General features: G+C 39.1%; 1 protein-coding gene across 1 annotated transcript in view; it reads left to right on the plus strand.

The window, feature by feature from the left end:
- Window positions 1-18878, plus strand: part of LOC140844379 (RNA-binding motif protein, X-linked-like-2) — a 182190-nt gene extending 163312 nt beyond the window's left edge. The window contains exon 3 of the mRNA XM_073216092.1: window positions 18440-18878. The gene's annotated coding sequence lies outside the window, so the exon portion shown is untranslated. The remainder of the gene's footprint in view (window positions 1-18439) is intronic.
- Window positions 18879-21220: the final 2342 nt, after the last annotated feature.

The raw sequence follows: 21220 nt of genomic DNA on the forward strand, positions 1-21220 counted from the left end.
TTTTTTTTGTTTGTTTATTTTTATCAATCTGAGGTATTATTTCAGAAAGGTTCAAGTGAGGGGTAGTAACTTTTATATTAATCAGATATCCTTTCAACTTATAATGGACTAACTTTCTTAATACCCATTGAACTGTTAGTTTAAATATCACTGAGGATGCGGTAGTACATTAGGAATAAAGCAAAAAACAACTTTCTGTTGATGAAGATAAGTTGATTTATAAATACTGTTACCATTTGCCTTGTTTTTTTAAATCTACATTAGATAGTAAACATCACTATTATAAACATCCATTCAACAAATATTTAGTGTTCCTTTAATGTTCCAGGCACAGTTCTAAAATATTGTATTATATTTTCACTTGCACATTGTGTACAAGTTTTCTTGTGATTCAATATTCTTTTTTTTATGAGTATATGGGAGTATATATATATTTTTTTGAGAGGGCATCTCTCATATTTATTGATTAAATGGTTGTTAACGACAATAAAATTCTGTATAGGGGGGTCAATGCTCAATGCACAATCATTAATCCATCTCAAGCCTAATTCTCATCAGTCTCCAATCTGAACATAACGAACAAGTTCTTACATGGTGAACGAATTCTTACATAGTGTATAAGTTCTTACATGGTGAACAGTACAAGGGCAGTCATCACAGAAACTTTCGGTTTTGATCATGCATTATGAACTATAAACAATCAGGTCAAATATGAATATTTGTTTGATTTTTATACTTGATCTATATGTGGATCCCACATTTCTCCCTTTATTATTATTATTATTATTATTATTATTATTTTTAATAAAATGCTGAAGTGGTAGGTAGATGCAAGATAAAGTTAGAAAACATAGTTTAGTGTTGTAAGAGAGCAATTGTAGATGATCAGGTGTGTGCCTGTACACTATGTGCTAATCCGAACTAGACAAGGGCAATAAAACATCCACCGATGCAGAAGCTTTCTCTCAAAACGGGGTGGGGGGGGTGAGGTTCTAAGCTTCACCACTGTTGTTCCCCGATTTCTCACCTGATGGCCCCCCTGCGACTGTGCCTGTCTTAGGTTGTTCCTCCCTTGAGGAATCTTATCCGTCTCTGGCTAACCAGTCATCTTCCTGGGCCATACAGGGAAATGTAAAGTTGGTAAGTGAGAGAGAAGCCATATTGTTTAAAAAGGTTAGCTTTTTACTTCTTTGCAGATTTATGCCCTGTGGCTTCTATGCCCAGCACTTGTCTTGAGGTATCTTTACCACCTGGAGGAATTATGATACTCGGTAAATTCGATATGAGGCACGAATTCTATTTAAGGGTTTTAATTAGGAAGGAAGAAGAAAAGCTATAGAGGTAGCATATGGAAGAAATCTTTAGGGTTTTTTATATACAATATCATATCATCTGCAAGTAGTGACAGTTTAGCTTCTTCCTTGCCAATCTGGATGTTCTTTGTGTTCTTTGTGTTTCTTTGTGTTCTGATTGCTGTCACTAGGACCTCCAGTACTATGTTGAATAAAAGGGCAAAGAGTGGGCATCCTTATCTTGTTCCCAATCTTAAAGGAAAAGCCTTCAGCTTCTTGCTGTTAAGTATGATGTTGACTGTGGGTTTGTCATATAGGGCCTCTATTATGTTGAGGTACTTGCCCTCTATACTCTTTTTTTGTTGAAAGTTTTTATTATGAATGGTTGTTGAATTTTGTCTAATGCTTTTTTGGCATCTGTGGAGATGATCATGTGGTATTTGTCCTTCTTTTTGTTGATGTGGTGTGTGATATTGATGGATTTTTGAGTATTGTACCATCCTTGCATCCCTGGACTATATCCCACTTGGTCATGATGGATGATCTTTTTGATGTATTTTTGAATTTGGTTTGCTAATATTTTGTTGAGTATTTTTGCATGTATGTTCATCAGGGATATTGGTCTCTAATTTTCTTTTTTTTTTTTTTGGTGTCTTTGCTAGGTTTTTGTATGAGAGTGATGCTGGCCTCATAGATTGAGTTTGGAGGTATTCCCTCCTCTTCTACTTTTTGGAAAACTTGAATGAAGATGGGCATTAGATCTTCACTAAATATTTGATAAAATTCAGCAGTGAAGCTATCTGGTCCAGGCGTTTTGTTCTTAGGTAGTTGTTTTATTACCAGTTCAATTTCATTGCTGGTGATTGGTCTGTTCATATTTTCTGTTTCTTCCTGGGTCAGCCTTGGAAGGTTGTATTTTTCTAGAAAGTTGTCCATTTCTTCTAGGTTATCCAATTTGTTAGCATATTATTTTTCATAGCATTCTATATAATTTTTTGTATTTATTTGGTGTCCATGGAACACAGGAGATGATCATCTCCATAGATGCCATAGTGATTTTCCCTTTCTCATTTCTGATTCTGTTTATGTGTATAGACTCTTTGTTTCTTGATAAGTCTGGCTAGGGGTTTATCTCTCTTATTTGTTTGCTTGAAAAACCAGCCCCTGCTTTCATTGATTCTATTATTTTATTCTTATCAATTTTTATTTCTCCTCCAATCTTTATTATGTCCCTCCTTCTACTGACTTTGGGCCTCATTTATTCTTTTTTCTAATTTCATTAATTGTGAGTTTGGACTGTTCATATGGGATTATTTTTCTTTCCTGAGATTGGCCTGTATTGCAATATACTTTCCTCTTGGCACAGCCTTCACTGCATCCCACAGATTTTGCAGTGTTGAGTTATTCTTGTCATTTGTCTCTATATATTGCTTAATCTCTGTTTTTATTTGGTCATTGATCCATTGATTACTTAGGAGCATGTTATTAAGCCTCCATGTGTTTGTGGGCTTTTTAGTTTTCTTTGTGTAATTTATTTCTACTTTCATACCTCATGGTCTGAGAAGCTGGTTGGTAAAATTTCTAACTTTTTGTCTTTACTGAGGTTCTTTTTGTGGCCTAGTATATGATCTATTTTTGAAAATGTTCCATGTGCACTAGAGAAGAATGTGTATCCTGTTGCTTTTGGATGGAGTGTTCTTTATATGTCCGTTTGGTCCATCTGTTCTAATACGTTCTTCAGTGCCTCTTTCTCCTTACTTATTTTCTGTCTGGTTGATCTGTCCTTTGGAGTGAGTGGTTGTTGAAGTCTCCTAAAATGAATGTATTGCATTCTATTTCTCCCTTTAATTCTGTTAGTATTTGTTTCACATATGTAGGTGATTCTGTGTTGGGCACACAGATATTTATAATGGTTATATCCTCTTGTTGGACTGACCTCTTTTATCATTATGTAATGTCCTTCTTTGTCTCTTGTGACTTTCTTTGTTTTGAATTCTGTTTTATCTGATACACATATTGCAACTCCTGCTTTTTTCTCCCCATTAGTTGCATGAAATATCTTTTTCCATCCCTTCACTTTTAGTCTGCATATGTCCTTGGGTTTGAAGTGAGTCTCTTTTACGCAGCATATATAGATGGGTCTCGTTTTTTAATCCAGTCAGTGACTCTATATGTCTTTTGATTAGTGCATTCAGACCATTTACATTTAGGATGATTATCGATAGATATGTACTTATTGCCATTGCAGTCTTTAGATTCGTGGTTACCAAAGGTTCAAGTGTAACTTCTTTGCTATCTCACAGTCTACATTAACTCACTTCATACTTTATTACAAGCACAGTCTAAGGCTTCTTTTTTTTTTCTCCTCCTTTTTCTTCCTCCTCCATTCCATTCTTTACATGTTAGGTGTCATAGTCTGTACTCTTTGTGTATCCCTTCACTGACTTTGGGGTTAGTTGATTTAATTTTGTATTTGCTTAGTAATTAATTTATCTTCTTTCTTTGCTGTCTTTTTATTTTCTCTGGTGACAGTTATTTAGCTTTAGGAACACTTCTACCTATAGCAGTCCCTCCAAAATACACTGTAGAGACGGTTTGTGGGAGGTAAATCCTCTCAACTTTTGCTTATCTGGTAATTGTTTAATTCCTCCTTCAAATTTAAAGATAATCTTGCCAGGTAAAGTATTTTCGGTTTGAGGCCCTTCTGTTTCAGTGCATTAGGTATATAATGCCACTCCCTTTTGGCCTGTAAGGTTTCTTTTGATAAGTCTGATGAGAGCCTGATGGGTTTTCCTTTGTATGTGATTTTGTTTCTCTCTCTGGCTGCTTTTAATACTCTGTCCTTATCCTTGATCTTTGCCATTTTATTTATTATATGTCTTGGTGTTGTCTTCCTTGGGTCCATTGTGTTGGGAGATCTGTGCACCTCCATGGCCTGAGAGAATATCCCCTTCCCCAGATTGGGGAGGTTTTCAGTAATTACCTCCTCAAAGACACTTTCTTTCCCTTTTTCTCTCTCTTCTTCTTCTGTTACTGGTATAATGAGAATATTGTTCTGTTTAGATTGGTCACGCAGTTCTCTCAATATTCTTTCATTCCTAGAGATCATTGTTTCTCTCTGTACCTCAAATTATTTTTTCCCTGTTCTGTAATTTCTGTTTCATTTACCATCTCCTCTCCTTCATCTAGTCTGCTTTTAAATCCCTCCATTGTATATTCATTTTGGATGTTGTATTTTTCAAAGTTTCTGTCTCCTTCTTGAATTCCTCTCTGAGGCCTTGAATATTTTTCTGTAGCTCCTTGAGCATGTTTATGATCTTTAATTTGAAATATCTTTTAGGCATATTAGTGAGTTTAGTTTCACTTGGCCCTCTTTCTGGTGTTTGTGGGATTTTGGTTTGAACCAGGTTCTTCTGACATTTCATATTTTTAGGTGGCACCCTCTAGTGCCCAACAGCTCTACTCTCTAGAGCTGCTCAGCCCCTGGCATAATGTTGGGGGTTGCAGGTGAGTATCTATGGTGTCTGCTGGGAGGAAAGAGCTCTTTCCTGCTTCCCGGCTGTAGTCCCTGTCTTCACTGTCAGGGCCAGTGGACCAAGCCTCTATGCTATGCACTTGTAACTGCCATAAGCGGGGCCGCCCTCTGCCTGGTGTAGCACAATGACGGGGGTAGCCAGTTTGTGAGCTGCTGCTGGCCAGGATGAAGCAGCATCAGGCTGCATATTGTAGCACTGGGCCTTGGAGTTGCATTGCCAGCCAGGTGGATGGAGCACCTGAAGTTCCTGGAAGTTCCTAACTTGCTGGACTGAGTTTTCTCTGAAAAATTTGTCCACCTGTCCTTTCTCCTGAACAGCAAGCTCTATGCAATCCTTGCCCATTTAGCAGCCCTTTCACTCTTAGGAAGTCTCTCACAGTGCCCACTTTTCTTTTGTCCCAGAGTGGTCACTTGTGGGTACCTTGTCTCCACAAGTGGCTGGAATCTCAATCTCTCTGAGTATTCCACCTATCTTAGCTTTCAAACCACCCTAATCTCCAGAGCACCATGTAATGTAGGTTTGTGCTCCCAGAGCAGATCTCCAGGGCTGGGTTTTCAGCATTCCTAGTCCTCCAACCCCTCCGCAGTCCATTTCTCTTCCTCTCTCCGGTGAGCTGTGGTGGGGCAAGGACTTGGGTCTCACCGGATCATGGCTTTGGTATTTTAACCTTTTCTGTGAGGTCTGTGATTTTCCCCAGGTGTAGGCAGTCTTCCTCAGCCTCCTTTCCTGGTGCTCTTTCGGGATTAGTTGTAATTCCTTTATTTTCATATTATATGTGGTTTGGGGAGGAGATTTATGTCTCCCCTCTCACATCACCATCTTTAGGCCAATATGGTCTAGTTATTTAACCTCTCAAAACCTCAGTTTTCTTTTCACTATCCTGGGTACCAGAGAAAACATCTGGCCACCTTCAGTGCTGGTCACCATGGCAGAGGCCTCACACCAGCTGGTTGGTACACATCCCCAGGACTGTGAGCAAGGTCTGATCCCTGCATTTATTTCATCTATGTCCTGATGGGAACTCTGCTCTTAAATCTTTGATCCCATTTTATATTGTTTGCTTTGCTTAGTTTCCAGAAGTAGAATTCATGGATCAGGAGATATTTAAAGCTCTTGAAACCTATTACCAAATTGTTATCCAGAAACCATTACACTACACCCTTACCAGCACTGAGCATTATCATTTAAAAATCCTTAGTGTGATAGGTGAAAAATTACTATGATTGTCGCTTGAATGTTTGTTCTAAGTAGATGAACACTTGATCTGTTAATAGATGGCAAATATTTCCCCCTGTTTATCACTTGTCTTTGAGTTTTGGATTCATTTTTGATACACAGAAACATTCTATATTCATCTGCTAATATGTTCTTTTGAAACTTCTTTCATTGGATTTTTGAAATAATGCCAAAATTGATAACAGAAATAAACAGAAAGTTTATATCTACTTTATATAAATTAACTTTCAAGTTGCTTTTAATAAAACATATAATGTTCTGTAAAGCAAACAATAAGAGCAAAAAAGGAGACTTGCCAATCCACCATATTTTACCCTGTGAGTGGTGCCCCCATCCTCATCCTGTTATCTGGGTGTGGCAGGTTCCCAGCTCTGCTTCTCTGTGAGGGGCACTTGAATGTCCCATATTTGGAGGTGGTGATCTTTGTTGACACAGTCACTGATAAAAACCAGGTTGTGATTTAATAATCTGCATGGGCTAATACCCTTCAAAAATGTCTCAGCTAGAGCCCTGTGATAGGACAAGGGACAGCAAAGTCTTCCTCTGGCCACTCTGCCAGAGCCTCACTGCTCTCCATCAGGAAAACTGACAGAACTATTAAAATAGAAGGGAAGGATAAGGTCACCTCAGTACAGAAGCACAGTGTGGGAGGAGCAAGCTCAGAGCGTAGTCTGGTTTGTGCCACGAAAGCCATACTTTGTCCTTTGTCCTCAGCACAGATGTGCCTCAGTGGGCATTCCTGCCTGTTGACTCTACTTTTTCTCTCCCTATGTCAACTTCCCCTTTCCTCCTGCAACTCTCTCTCATTAAGTCATTTAGTACCATCTCTGCACCTTCCCTCTTCGCTCAGGGAACCTGCTTCACACTTTTGGATTAGGAGTTTCATCCTTTGCATTTTGCAGACTCCAGTAGTGCCCTAAGTTTCTTCAATCTGCTCATTTCCATTTCCTTCTGTTCAATTCATTGCTAGGTTGGGAGGGGTGAGGCTTAGCTTCTAATTTCCTAAAAAGAAAACTGAAAACTAGTTTTGTTTTTTGTTTTTATTATTTAACCTAACATGTAAACTCATCTATCTCATTAAGGGAGTATTATATTTGTTAAAGATAGTACAGTTTAATAAATGCCAAGAAAGAAATAATTTGTATCAGCATATGACTGTGGACCCTGCCCATCTTGGAATAATAAACCTAATCATTATTGTGTTAAGAGCATTTGGCAATCTGTGAATCTGGCCTGCTTTACAGAAGGAACCACACTAGCTCTAAAAGGTCCTTTCCTTTTATGCAGGATGAATGCTGTCTGCTCCAATTAATTAGAGAGTGAATTCATCTCACCTCAAAATGGCATGTTCCCCACCTGCCACCAAGATAAATTATGTTTCTGAAGGATTGTTGATCTCTGTATTTGCTTCGGCTCATTTACTACTTGTATTTTTTTCAGAATAAGTTTATACACGTGCATTTTTTAGGAGAGAAACATAAGTTAAATCTTGTTTGTATAAGTTGGTAAATTTTGAGGTAGAAAATTTGGCTTTATGGCAGTCTTCTATTTTTAATGATGGAGATAGGAAATGGGAAGATTTTCCTCATTGTGAGCACAACTTTTTTTTTTTTTTTTGTATTTTACCACAATAAGTATTTTTTTTTTGAGAGGGCATCTCTCATATTTATTGATCAAATGGTTGTTAACTACAATAAAATTCAGTATAGGGGGGTCAATGTTCAATGTACAATCATTAATCCATCTTAAGTCTAATTCTCGTCAGTCTCCAATCTTCTGAAGCATAACGAACAAGTTCTTACATGGTGAACGAATTCTTACATAGTGAATAAATTCTTACATGGTGAACAGTACAAGGGCATTGATCACAGAAACTTTCGGTTTTGATCACGCATTATGACCTATTAACAATCAGGTCAAATATGAATATTCGCTTGATTTTTGTACTTGATTTATATGTTGATCCCACATTTCTCCCTTTATTATTATTATTATTTTTATTTTTAATAAAATGCTGAAGTGGTAGGTAGATGCAAGATAAAGGTAGAAAACATAGTTTAGGAGCACAACTTTTGAATGGTTAGTTATTTAAATCTATGATGAGTAGGCCCACTTGGCCTGGGACTAGTTTTAAAGGGACACTTTCCTCTTTATATGAAGGTAGGCAAAAGCTGTGGTCCTATCCTCATCGTGTGCTGACATGACATGATTTACACAAGATGATTTGTGATAGGGAAACTCGGAATCCATCTACATGGCAAACATGAGGCCCAGGGCAGGAAATGATACAAAAGGCCCCAGATAGAAGATCTCCATGTGTGAGTCTGGGAGATGGCCAAGAGGGCAGCATTTGGGGCCTTCCTGGGGTTAGGGCTCTGCTTCAGTTTGTGGTTGAGGTTGGCAAATGCAGCAGGCTCAGCCACCCCATACAGTGTGGAGCTTTGGGGGGAAAAGCCAAGCATTCGTGTTCAGGCTGACCAAGTTTTAAGCTTAGAATCCAAGAGGAGGCACTGACATGGCCATGAAGGAGCTTGATAGAGGTTATTGCCATAGGTGTAGACAGGCTGGTGCTCAAATATTATTAGACAGTGGTGAGAACAATGTAGGTTATGAGATGAACATGCTTTCCAGTTTCCCTTCTTATATTGTGGGAGCAGAATAGGTCCCTTCAAACCAAGCAAGCCTCTAGTGCTCTTGCACATTTGGGCATGGTGGTGGCTTCAAGGCAGAGAGACTGGATTTCTCAAAGTTGCCCAAGGCAGAAATCTTGGATTTCTCTTTCTCCTTTCCTTATTTCTACTCTATCAATAATCCCTCTACCTCCAAAGTCTAAATGAATCCATATGCTTCTATGGCACTAATGTGGGCCAATGGCCTTGCTTTCCTGATTTACTAGTCTCCCAACTCCTGTTTCAGCTCCTGCCTGTATAGAATTTACTCATTGCATAAAATTAACTTATAAAAATAAATCAATCTTGCCATTCCTTTGCTAAAACTCTCCAAAGGCTTTAACATCCTGCTGATAATAAAATCCAATCTCCTTCTGTTGGTCTGCAAGGCCCTACAAGGTCTGATCCCCTCTCCACTTCTCTTGCTGCTCTTCCCCTTGCCCACTGCACCCAAACACATGACTTTCTAGAACAGGATGTTCATTCCCACCTCTGGGCCCTGGCACCAGCTAAACCTTATGCCTGTATTGTGCTTCTGATTCCTTAGCTTCTACATCACGGTATCAGAGAGGCTTCTCTAGGACACCCAAGTCAAGGTAGCCCCCACTCCCATCACTGATATTTTCAAGTTAGCATTTATCATCACCTAATTTCTCATTAATTCTTGCCTACCTATCTACCTGTTGATCATCTCTCTGATCCAAGCTAGCTACTAGTTTGTGTTCTAGTTTGGGGAGCAGGGAGGGAGTAGTGGTAGCCAAGTGAATAATTGAATGAGTGGCTAGCTATAAATTCATTCATTTAGAATCTCTTCCAAGATTAGGCTGCAAGTTCCATGCGAGAAGGAGTTTTGAATGGATCCTCAGCTCCTGGAACAATGCCTACTGCATAATAGTCATTCAATAAATGTGTGATGAATGAACGAAAGGCCTAAGTGAATAATTGAACTAAAGATCTGCTCACCTTTAGTCCCTGAGGGTATGAAGTGCATCTCACCTGTTACACATCCAGTGTTTTAGTGTTTCCTGGAAGACAAGTAATGTGCAAAGTACTTTTTCAGGGCTTCATTTAATTCTTACAATAACTTCCTAAGTTATATACTGTAATATTTCCATTTTATGGATGGAGAAACTAAGGCTAAGAGAGATTAAGTAACTGGTATTTAAGTCAAAGAGCAGAATCTCTGATCATTTGATGCTGTCCAGTAATATGTTAATATGTTTTCATTTCAGTAAAGCATTCTTATTGCACTCAAAATTTTTAAAATAAGATTTCACACATTTTAAAATAGTAGAAATAATAGCAGCAATAGTAACAGTGAGTGGTGAAAAACATCCTTTCTTTTTTATTTCCTGTTCAGATTGGATGTGCTACCTTATGACAGAAACACTTATCAGCAAAAGACTGGATTATAAGTGAGCAAATATGGGAACAAGGCCCTATCTGCTGTATTATAGGTTGTATCTTCAGCTTGTGGGAAAGGAAGAAATGTAGTGACACAATCTTATACTAAAGAGTATGTGAAAGAGACCTCAACTGATTAGGACTCTCTTCTTCTCATGTAGGGAAAGCACTCTGCTGTTTACTTTGGAAAGTCCAGGCCTCTTTTGGAGGCAGAAGTTTGCTTTTCCTAAACTCCATGGGGTGACTGGACCCCAGGATTATCTTGCTTTGGAAGGTGGCCCCCACCTTCAGCTTTAAGTAGGCCTGGCATTTGTCGCCTTGTGTCCATCCCACTGGGCTCAATGACAGACAGATGGAGCTTGATTCTAAGCCAGCCTGCTGAGCTTGGGTATGGTGTTTTCAGACATGAAATCTTGATTAATGGCAAATGTTAATTGAAGCAGTGAATTATTAAAGTGTTTTTCTATAAATGATAAATGCTGTTGGCTGTTTTGCCTCTTATGACATCATAAAACTTTCCAAGAAGCTGCTAGCTTTGTCCAAGGAAAACGGGAAGAGGTGGCTGCATCTGATGATGTTCACAGTGACCTGCTTATGCTCTGGGGTCAGGCCTGGCTGCAGATGACACTACCTTTTCTTCTGCAATCCAGCATCACCTCCATCAAACATGCAACTCTTCTTTCCCTTAAACGCAAAGCTTGTGCAAATGCTCTCAGCCCACCTCCCAGCTTCAGTTCCCATCAAGAGCTGATGACTCACAATCTTTCTCTCAAATTCAGGTTTTCCCATGAACTCCAGACTTACAAACACAATTATTATTGGTCAGCTCCACCTAATTTCCCAGGGGATCTCAAACTAGTATTCACTCATTGAACACATATTTATCAAGTAGTTCCCATCTGTCCCCAGTGCCATTTTGTTGGCACCAGGGGAACAATAATGAACAAAGTAGATACAGTACTTTGTGGAACTTAGATGCTAGTGAGGAGGGGAGGGGGTAGGTAAGACTAAAGCAGGGGAAAGGGGAACAGGGAGTGCTGAGCTTTGCAGGTGGGGGTGGTGGAGATGGGACTTCAAAAACATGCTCAGAGGTCCCATTAGATGACATTTGAGCAGAGACTTAGAAGATATTCAAGGTGGAACTAAGTTTAAACATAAAAAATTAAACCATAAAATATTCCAAATTCTCTTTCTTCAAATTCTCCCTTTGTCCTGCATTCACAATCTTGGGGAATGTGGCATCCAGTCACTAGAGTCATATGCATGAGGTCACCTTCCTCAGCCACCTCTGTGTTTGTGTGAGAAAGCAGCATCCTCATGCCCATTCTGAATTCCCACCAGCCCCAAGTGGGAACTTACACTTTCACAGAGGTTATCAGGTAGAATCTTCTGCTGCTTATCTGCCTCTCATTTGCTTCTCCCCATGAGGGAAGTGATGGATCTAGTCAGCAAGCGAGAGAATCTCTCATTTACTGGTCCAGTTTCTCCAGTGCTCTCTGGAAGCACTTCTCAAACTTGAATGTGCACAAGAATCAGCTGGGGAATCTTGGTCCAATGCCAACTCTGATCCAGTGGTCTTTGCTGGGGCCTGTGATTCTGCATTTCTAGGAAACTCTCAGGTAATGCTGAAGCTGTGGGTCTGAGGATTGTACTCTGAGTAACAAGGGTCTGTAGGGTATGAGAACTTCAGTCCTTCATGCTAAGAAGCTCCACAGCAGCTCCTGCTCTCCTCACTTGTAGGGCCTAATATAAGGGCTTGAAAGCAAGTATTAGTGTTAGGCAGGAAAATAAATATGAGTGGGATGGACAGAGAATAAGGTCAGCAAAGACCCCTAGAAAGAACTCAGTTAACCAGTTAAAACAAGAAAGCCAGAAAAGACTCAAGAGTCAATGAGTTAATCAGTTAAACCTCAAAATGTCAGGAGCAACTTGGCCTTGAATGTTTGAATATTCCCCAGATAAGGAAAAGTATCTGAGCACAGCCCATGTCTTTATTGTGTCAATTAGATTATTGTAAGATTTACTCTAGCCTGCTGAAAGGCCCACGTATAAACAGCATAATAAAGACAGGGAGATCCCACGTTAAAGCCAAAATTGCATTTTGAAAAACTCCAGGAAGTTAAGAAGAAAGATTCTTAGCATACTCTTTAGCAAGCAACAAACAAGTAACTGCCCACCTTAGAGGAAGGGCAGACAGTCTTGACTGATATGCTCCCAAACCAGGAAGCTGCTATCCTGGGAGGGGACCAAAGCAGTAAATTTCTTGTGTTAAGCTAATTTTGCAGAATTACCTAGAGGAATAAGAAACTTAATGTCTCATCAAAGATACTTGAGACCACTTAACAAGCCCATATCCTACCCCTTTGTCACATTCCCGAAAAACCCTTAAAAGGGGGAACCCCCAACCTTTCAGTGCACTCCTCTCTCTGAGGTTGCTCGCACTTTCTGAGTGTGAAACTTTTAACTTTTCCCAACCTTTCAGGGCACTCCTCTCCCTCTGAGGTCTGCACTTTCTCTCCAAGTAACTTTAAACAAAACTTTTACTGTGCTTCACTACTGTGTCTCTGCCCTTCAATTCTTTGTTGTGGCGGGAACAAGAACAGAGGAAAATACACAACGCCTCTCCCCAAACATTAGGAAACCCCCATTTTCACTCCAGAATCAAGCCAAATACGGTAAGCCAGACGTGAGATGAAAGCCTGTGCTGTTTCCCTTTGACACCTCTCTATTCCTCAACTGGTTCAGAAGTTGGGGGTGGGGAAAAGGCGTTGTTACCATTTCCATTTTATTGGTGACAACATAGAGACTTAGTGAAGTTTCACAACTAGTTTAAAACCAAACAGGGAGGGAGCGTGGGCTGAGATTTGAAGCCTACCAGTTTGACCCTAGCATTTACACTAAGCTTACCTGCTGCTTTATGCTGCCTACAGTGAAACTGCCCTGCCCAGAGTGATCTAGTCCCTCTCTACCAGGTGATTCCCACCCTGCAGTGAATGATACTGCATTCATGATCTCCTTCTTTGTGCCATCCACATCAGTCACAGCTTCCTTATTCCCTTTTGCTACTTGGCCATCTTCTTACCCATCAGTATGCAGATCAAGGTCTATCTCGTTTTCTTTGATGCTTCAGTAGGGAAGAAGCCTTTCCTCTTTGTCTCTTGGTTTACTGTGTACAGAATTCAGTTGGTTCTCATGCAATAGTTATTGCATTTATTTGTTACCTTCCAGTTTCCTCTACTACTTGGAAATACAGGAATAGTGCTTGATTTATCTTTTCTTCCCAGCACCCCTCTCAGGGCTTGCACTTACTAGGTGCTACATATATATTGAATAAATGTTTAATGCTTACATTGAAACTTAGTGGCTAAATGCTTCTGAGCTGTCTTCCTTTCCCCATTTCCTCCTTTACACTCCCTTGCATTTTGTTTCAAGTATCCATTCTTCTCCACTGTGTATGAGCAGAAATAGTGAGGGCAGAGACATGGTCTTTTTGTGTTAGAGACCTGCTCACCATTTGGTGAGGACCTTGCAGAAACTCATGATAAAATAAAAGTTTATAAATATTTTTTTGTTTTGAGAAGAGCAGAATATAACCTTAAAGTTAAAAGAACCAGCTCTCCCATTAACAAGTATATGACCTTGGGCTAGTTACCTAAATTATCTGAACTTGACTGTCCTCATCTGTAAGATAGTGAGATAGTGGTGTTGACCTCTACACTGAGGGATTATTGAAGGATCAGATGAAATGATGCATATTGAAGAACAGCAGGGTCTCATAACTGTCAATCTTCTGGCTTCCTCTTATCCATTCTCACTGCCAACATGAGGTTCAAGCCCTCACCACACTGCTTCTTTCTGCTTCCTATATTGTCTTTCTGCATTTGCTGCCAATGTCCTCTCCCTAAACACAGTCAGTATTTATCCTGAATACTCTTCTGCTCTAAGATCCTATCACCAACAAGATAAAATCCAAGCAGCCTCATTCTAAGGTGCCTTTCAGCTTTCCCTTGTCCCCTAGCACCAGCTCTTGCTCCAGGCAAAGTGGACAGCCACTACTTCTTTGAACATACAGTTTTATTTTCTTATCCCTGGTCCATCTCTCACATGGTTACATCTACTAATAATGGATCCTACTAATAAGGATGCAAATCTTATCCTCAAAATATAGTGCAGGTCATAATTTCCCAATCACCATATATAATGTTTGCCTGCTCTTCTGATCTAATGTGTCCCAATTAAGGGAGTTAGTTTTTCATTTTCCTATTGGAATACTATTATTTCTCTTGCTTAAAAAGGCCCTCTTAATCTTGCATTACTATTTTTCCTCTTCTGCCAGGTGGTAAAATCCTTGGGAACAGGAACTGTGACATATATTCCACATATCTTGGCTCTCCAACCACTGTCTAGCATGCAGTCTAATATTTATTCAACCCCAGATTGAGTAGTTTACTCTTTGCCCAGTACTCAGTGTTTAAAAATAAATATCAAGATAAGGCATGTGAGGATTTCTCATCCTAGTTATGGAGACAGACAATAAATAGGTGAATATAGTGGACTGGTAGATAAACGTGTCCATGGATTCTACATAAGTCCTTTCATCAAATGGAGAAGTATATTCTCCTGTCTATTGAATCTGGCTTGTCCTGTGATGTGCTTTTTTAGAGGGATTCAGCAGAGGTGACACTTTTTTTGCAGCACTGCAATGGTAAGAACAAGTCGAGGCAAGCCTTTACGAGGAGGGATCACATGGAGAGAGGGAGGCCCAGCCTTCACAGCCATCTCTGCATGAATGAACCCAGCTAAGCTTATAGAGCAGAGATGAGCTCTTCCAGCTGAACCCAGATTGCTGACCCAATGGTTCATGAGGAATAAATGATTGTTATTTTAAGCCACTGAGGTTTGGGGATGTTGGGGATGTTTTTTATACACCAGAAACTGTCACTGTGAAGTATGTAGTATGATAAGTTAATAAAATAAAACCCAGCTTTTTGGGGGGCAGAGGCCAGACAGGAAAAAATCTCCTAGAGGTGCTATTTGACCTTAATATTTTATAAGCAGGAGTTTCCAGAGTGAATGGTTAGTGAGGAACCCGAAGTAGGTGTTTAACAAAATTACATTGCTTTAATTATCAAACATACATTAAATGAAACCTAAGAAAATTTTTATCATCATCTCACATTAAACAAATACATAAGTTACTGGGCCAGTGTAGGAACAGAAAGAATTATAAGACCAGTTACTGCTCTCAAGCAGCTAGCACTCTAACTCAAATATGGGGTGTGTAGGCAAAAACAAGGTACCAATTCAAAGCATATATAAGAACAGCAGTGGACTAGCACGTGGGAAGAGGGGAGGATATTAACAAAAGATATTAAGGGTTCTCTCAGGAGAGCTTCATGGAAGAGGCAGAGTGGGGACTAAATTGTAGAGGACAGGGAATGCTTAAAACAGAAACTCAGGTTCTAGTCAAAATAGAAAGGAGGAGAGGTCATTCCAGAAAGGAAAATGACAGGAGCAAGACATGGAGGCAAGCATATGGCCCATTTGGAGACTGAGTGGACACGGAAGTACTGAATGTTAAGAGACAGGATAGTTTTGGAAGGATAACTAGGGACCTTACAGTAATGGGATTTGCACGCTAGAGTTAAGGATGTTTAATTTTATTTTGTGAAATGGGAGCCATTGAAAATCTTTAGTAAGATCTTGACATTAACAGGGTTCTGTGAAAAACCAAACTTTGCCAAAGACTTCTGACTAGTGGCAACCTGGAGATGTTTCTCCAGAAGCCTAATATTCAGTTGGCTGTTGTTTTCCCCCCTGAATTTTGTGATCTAATTAAGTTTCAGAAAATATTAGGAAAATCTCCAAATACATACATCTGGGGTTTGGGCACAATCCAGTACACTTCCTTTGAGAAGCTGCTGAATTAGGTGTAATAAATGTAAATTGCCATTGTCCTCCTGGTTCATGCTCCAGCTTCTCAGGGTCACCTGCTTGCTTCACAGTGTGTTTGGAGTATGTCAGCTCAATCCCAGTGCTCCAGATTCTCCCTTGACTTAGTAGCAGAACAAATAGGAGATGAAATTATTCTTTATTTCACAAATATCTACTGATATCTTTTCTCAGCTAATCACTTGGGGTTAGAAAAGTCCAGTAAGATGTTACTCTCCCTTATGAGCCACTAATGAAAGCAGATAGATCAAAATACAGCCTGTAAAGTACTATGGTGGATGATATGAACTGACTTACTCAGCTTCAGTTTTCTTCCTTCTGATGAGCATTGCTATTTGCAAAGACTGAAAAGCTAAAAAACTGTATTTCCCTTTCAGCTAAGCCTGTGGGTAAATGAGATTCTGCCAATTTGATGCACTCACATATGATTTGGAAGGGCAAATTCCTGTCCCTTTGGTTGTTTTCTGTTGGCGAGCAAGGTGCTGGGGATTGGTTATTCTGCTTCAGCATCACAATGTCCATTTACCAACTTTGAGGCTGCCAAGAGGCAATTTTAGTGAAGTATTGGCAGTTTACCAACCCTGACTTTCTTATTCTTAGGTCATCGGTATAGCATGTGCTCTTGTACTAAGGTCAGCTCTGAGAATCATTTCAGGAGATCTAGCCTAAAATTCTTACAACAATTTTGTAAGCATCTGCTTCCCTTTATTAAAGCTCCTTCAGCTTAAACTACTTAGTGTGGTTTCCGTTTCCTGCACTAAACTTTTACAGATGGCACGAAAGGTACATAAGGTAATGAGAATCCCACCAAGTACATGCCTAGTTCTGCTGGGGGACATGTGGAGACGTTTCCATGGAGGAAGTGATAATATTATGTATCTTGAAGGGAAGGTAGTAATTATCATTCAGGAGCCAGCTAAGGGTGGAAAGGGCAGTCTAGGCTTTGAGAAAAACTTGTGTAGAAGCATAAAGTTATTAAAGATAATAGTATTCAGGGAATGTTGAGTAGACTACTCAATTTCTACTGCTATTTCCCATCCATTTTATAGTATTACCTTTTCATAACACAGTTGTACCTCAATTAGTATTTCCTCAGAGAATTCCAATTCTTTATAGTGCTTTCCATATCATATGTATGTACATGTGTGTGAAATTCGTATTTCTCTTTCCCATGTCCAGTCAACCAGTAGAGTAGACAGATGCCAGGGATTACTATAGTCAGGTGATTAGGACTGAAGTCAGGCACCAGACTGTCTTGATATCAACTGCTCCCTTCATCTCCTCTGTAAAAATAAGGATAATAAGAGTACTCTCCTACCAAATAATTGTTTTTGAGGATTAGGATTAAGACGTAACAGCCATGCAGAAGGCCCACAGTAAATGTTAGTACAGGAAATCACCACTCTTACGGGTACACTCTCTCAGCCAGTGAGGGCTAGTATGGCAGCCCATGCTCTTCACAGTTGCAGGGGCCTTCACAAATCTGTTTGCCACTCTGTGGTATTTCTTTATACTATTAGTAACTTGTTGAGAACTATTTTGACCTTTTCTGGCTATTAAAAGATATGCCAAGAGAGAGTGCCACAAAATTGTCAAGGAAGATTTTCCTGCTGGATGTTAAATTGCAAAGTTTATCATGGCTCAAGGCATTCCATGCTATGAGCAAGGCAACAGAAGCTAAATCTCCGGAGTAATTGGTGGACACCCTTTGATATTTTAAAGGATATTGTAAATAGTACCGTAGACACAACAACAATTATTTGACAGAGCCTAGAAGGAACTGTGGAAATGGCATAGAGGCTCTGCTAAAACAACTTTGAAATTTAGTTAACACTCTGGCTTCGAAGAAAATATTCCCTAACTAAACACCCTTTGCCCATACACCTTCTTTTTAAATCTATGCTGTTTGTATTGCCCTTTTCCAGTTCCTGTCACTCTCCCACATTTCTGGAGAACTTTGGGGCCTGAGTTATTGTTATCTATTCCACAGACTCTCCTGCCAACTCTTAGAAAAGCTTCACCTGGCAAGTTTCAGCTTTATTCAGTGGCTATTCAATGAGAAATACAACATAGGCCCCTGTTGTCTAGCAACTCTGACCTCTTTGCATTAGGAACCTCCTCATCAGGAAGAACCTTCAGTGCCCCCCAGGCTTCCCTCGGTCTGCTCCACGTCTTGTTTTCATACCCCTCCTTGAATTTCACATCACACTACACTTTCTTAAAGTTCCCAATTTTTTCCCTATTCTGAAACAAACAAAATCCTTCCTTTTACTTTTGTTATTAATCCAATTATTTCCTCACTTTCTTTCAATCAGCATTGTCTAAAGCAGCTACTGTGTATGTGTTTTAGGCCCTTGGGGTTTGGAACAGAAAGACGCTATCCCTGTTTGCAAGAAACATGCAGTGCGGTGGACGAGACAAAGGAGGACAACTTAAAAGAGCAGATGGTTCAAGCTGTGATAGAAGCAACTGCAGAACTCTGTAGGCAAAGTGAGCAGGGGCATAGCCCCAAGACTTCCTTAAGGAGAAACACTCGAGTTTAATCTTGGAAGGTATCTAGAGATGGCAGAGATTTTTTGTGTGTGTTTTTTCATGATTTATCTATTTTTAAAAGCTTTATGGAGATATAATCTACATGCTATAGGATTCACGCTCTTGAAGTTCACAGTCCAGTGGCATTTGTAGTCACAGGTGTGTGTGGATCTATTACCACCTTCAGTTTCAGAGCATTTCATTACCCCAAAAAGAAACCCCATACCCTTTAGCTGTCACTCGACTCCCCCCACCTGCCTATCTCTCCCTAGGCAAACACTCATCTGTATATGTGTCTCTCTGTATTTCTTTCTGTCTATATATATTTGCCTATTCTGAACATTTCATATAAATAAAATCATGCAATATATGGTACTTTGTGGTTCATTTCTCTCACAGAGCATAATGTTTTCAAGGTTTATCCTTGTTGTAGTATGAATCAGTAGTTCTTTTTCTTGCCAAATCATTTCGATATACTATATATTGCATTTTATTTATCTGTTCATGATTTTATGGACAGTTGTTTCCACTTCTGGCTACTATGAATAATGCTTCTATAAATATTCATGTATAAGTTTTTGTGTGGACATATGTTTTCTGTTCTCTTGGGTATATACCTAGGAGTAGAATTGCTCAATAATATGAAAACTCTATGTTTAATTGTTTACGGAATTGCCAGACTGATTTGAAAATGGCTCCATCATTTTACATCTTGACCAACAGTGTATGAGGTTCCAGTTACTTCACATCCTTACTACATGTGTTACAGTCTTTTGATTATAGCCATCCTAGTGTGTGTGAAGTGGAAACTCATTGTGGCAGAAACTTTGTTTCACTTAATTTCATATTCATATTAACACAATGCCTGTCACATAGTGTGTACCTTAAATTTTAGAGCTAAGGAAGAGGAGAAAGGTATGTAGGTAGAAGAAATAGAAAATTCAAATGTACAGAACAAAGAGAAAGTTGTATTCTGTGAATTGTTACAAGCTCAGTATATTGGAGCACAGGTGTTATTTGGAGAAGTTTCAGGAAATAAAATTGAAGATAGAGCCACCTAGTCCACAAACACTGAATGTCATCACACGCCAGGCAATGTTTTACATACCAGGTTTACAATTATGAACAAAATAGATGAAGTTTCTGCCCATGAGGAAAATTGAAAAGAAAAATGTTATTAAAAAATCAGAATATTTCAGACACTAACCTCTGTGAAGAAAATTATTCCACTGTGATAAAGAGTACCTTAGGTAGGTGTAAGGCTACAGCAGCTTGAGTGGAAGAGAGGGTGGCATTAAGCAGAGACCCGAATGATAAAATGAGTCAGTTACTTGCAGCCTAGGTGTCAGGAAGAGCAGCATGGTCAAAGTCCCTGAGACTTTACATATTAGAATGCACTGGACCCCAAATAAAAAGAAAGCCCATGCAAAGTGACTTAAAAACAGGGATTTCCCATTTCTCCCAACAAGACTCTGGTGACCGTTGAACCTGGGTTTGGTTAATTCAGCAGCACAGCAATGGCACCAAGGACCTAGGTAGTTTTCATTTTCTCACTCTGTTATCCTTAGAATGTTTCCTTTATTCATGTGTAATATGTGGACTGACAATGAGCTGTTACCTGGTCCACCTGCCAGGTTATCAAATGTGGCATAGGCTGTACCCAAGGTAAGTGCAGTGGGGTTCATGAGGTAGCCTCAGTTTCTTTCGCTTTCGGGGTTTTATAGTGTTTTGTGGTTTGTGAATATACTTAAGTGGATTGTTTTTTCTAAGATAGAGAACCCTTTACAATACTTATTTGAAAAATGGGAAATGACTATAAAAATATTTTAAGCACCACATACTATTTCATGACAAGAAATATTAAAGTAATTGTCAGACCTAAAGCTGAACTACACATTTTTTTCTTATAAAAGGTAAGCATTCAACATTTCCTGACCTTTCTGCAGTAATTGTGTCATTACCGTATTACCTAGTAGATAGTTTTGAAAAAAAAACTCATTTAATTTCTTCTTCAAGGAAAATGTGATGTTTTATTAATGAAATAAATTTAGGGTATGGAGTGAACATTTTGAAAATGATTTTTTGGAAACATTTCCATTGTGATTTTATTGCTAAAAATGTTGTGTGTCGCCCATAAAACTCTCTTATTTGCATACCTTAAACATGTAGAAACAGTTTCCTAACTTTCAAAAAATATTCTGAAGGGTTTCAGTCAGTTTTAAACTCAGCTTTTTAAAACATGTTAATTTAACACTTTCTTATTCGTTTCCAAGACCAACTATGGATATTTCCTCCCAAGTTCATATGAAAGCCTTTGTTGGATGGTTGAGAGGACTGAAAGATTAATTGCATTATTTAGTAAGTGTAGCCAAAAAAATTCATTCCCTTTGAAACAGCTGTGCCATTTGGATTTCTGTATTATTGTGAGGTGTAATTTTCATTTATGAGTGCCATTAGGAACTAAAGATCAAAATGCATGGAACTTAGCACCAAAGTGTTAACACAACATAGTACAAAGTATTAAACAAAGGTTTTTAAAAAGCTACTATTCCCACTGAAGTTTACTGAGTAAATCCCACTAAAATAACGTAATATTAAA

This window comes from Manis javanica, chromosome 11, assembly GCF_040802235.1.
Source record: "Manis javanica isolate MJ-LG chromosome 11, MJ_LKY, whole genome shotgun sequence".
Classification (NCBI taxonomy): domain Eukaryota; kingdom Metazoa; phylum Chordata; class Mammalia; order Pholidota; family Manidae; genus Manis; species Manis javanica.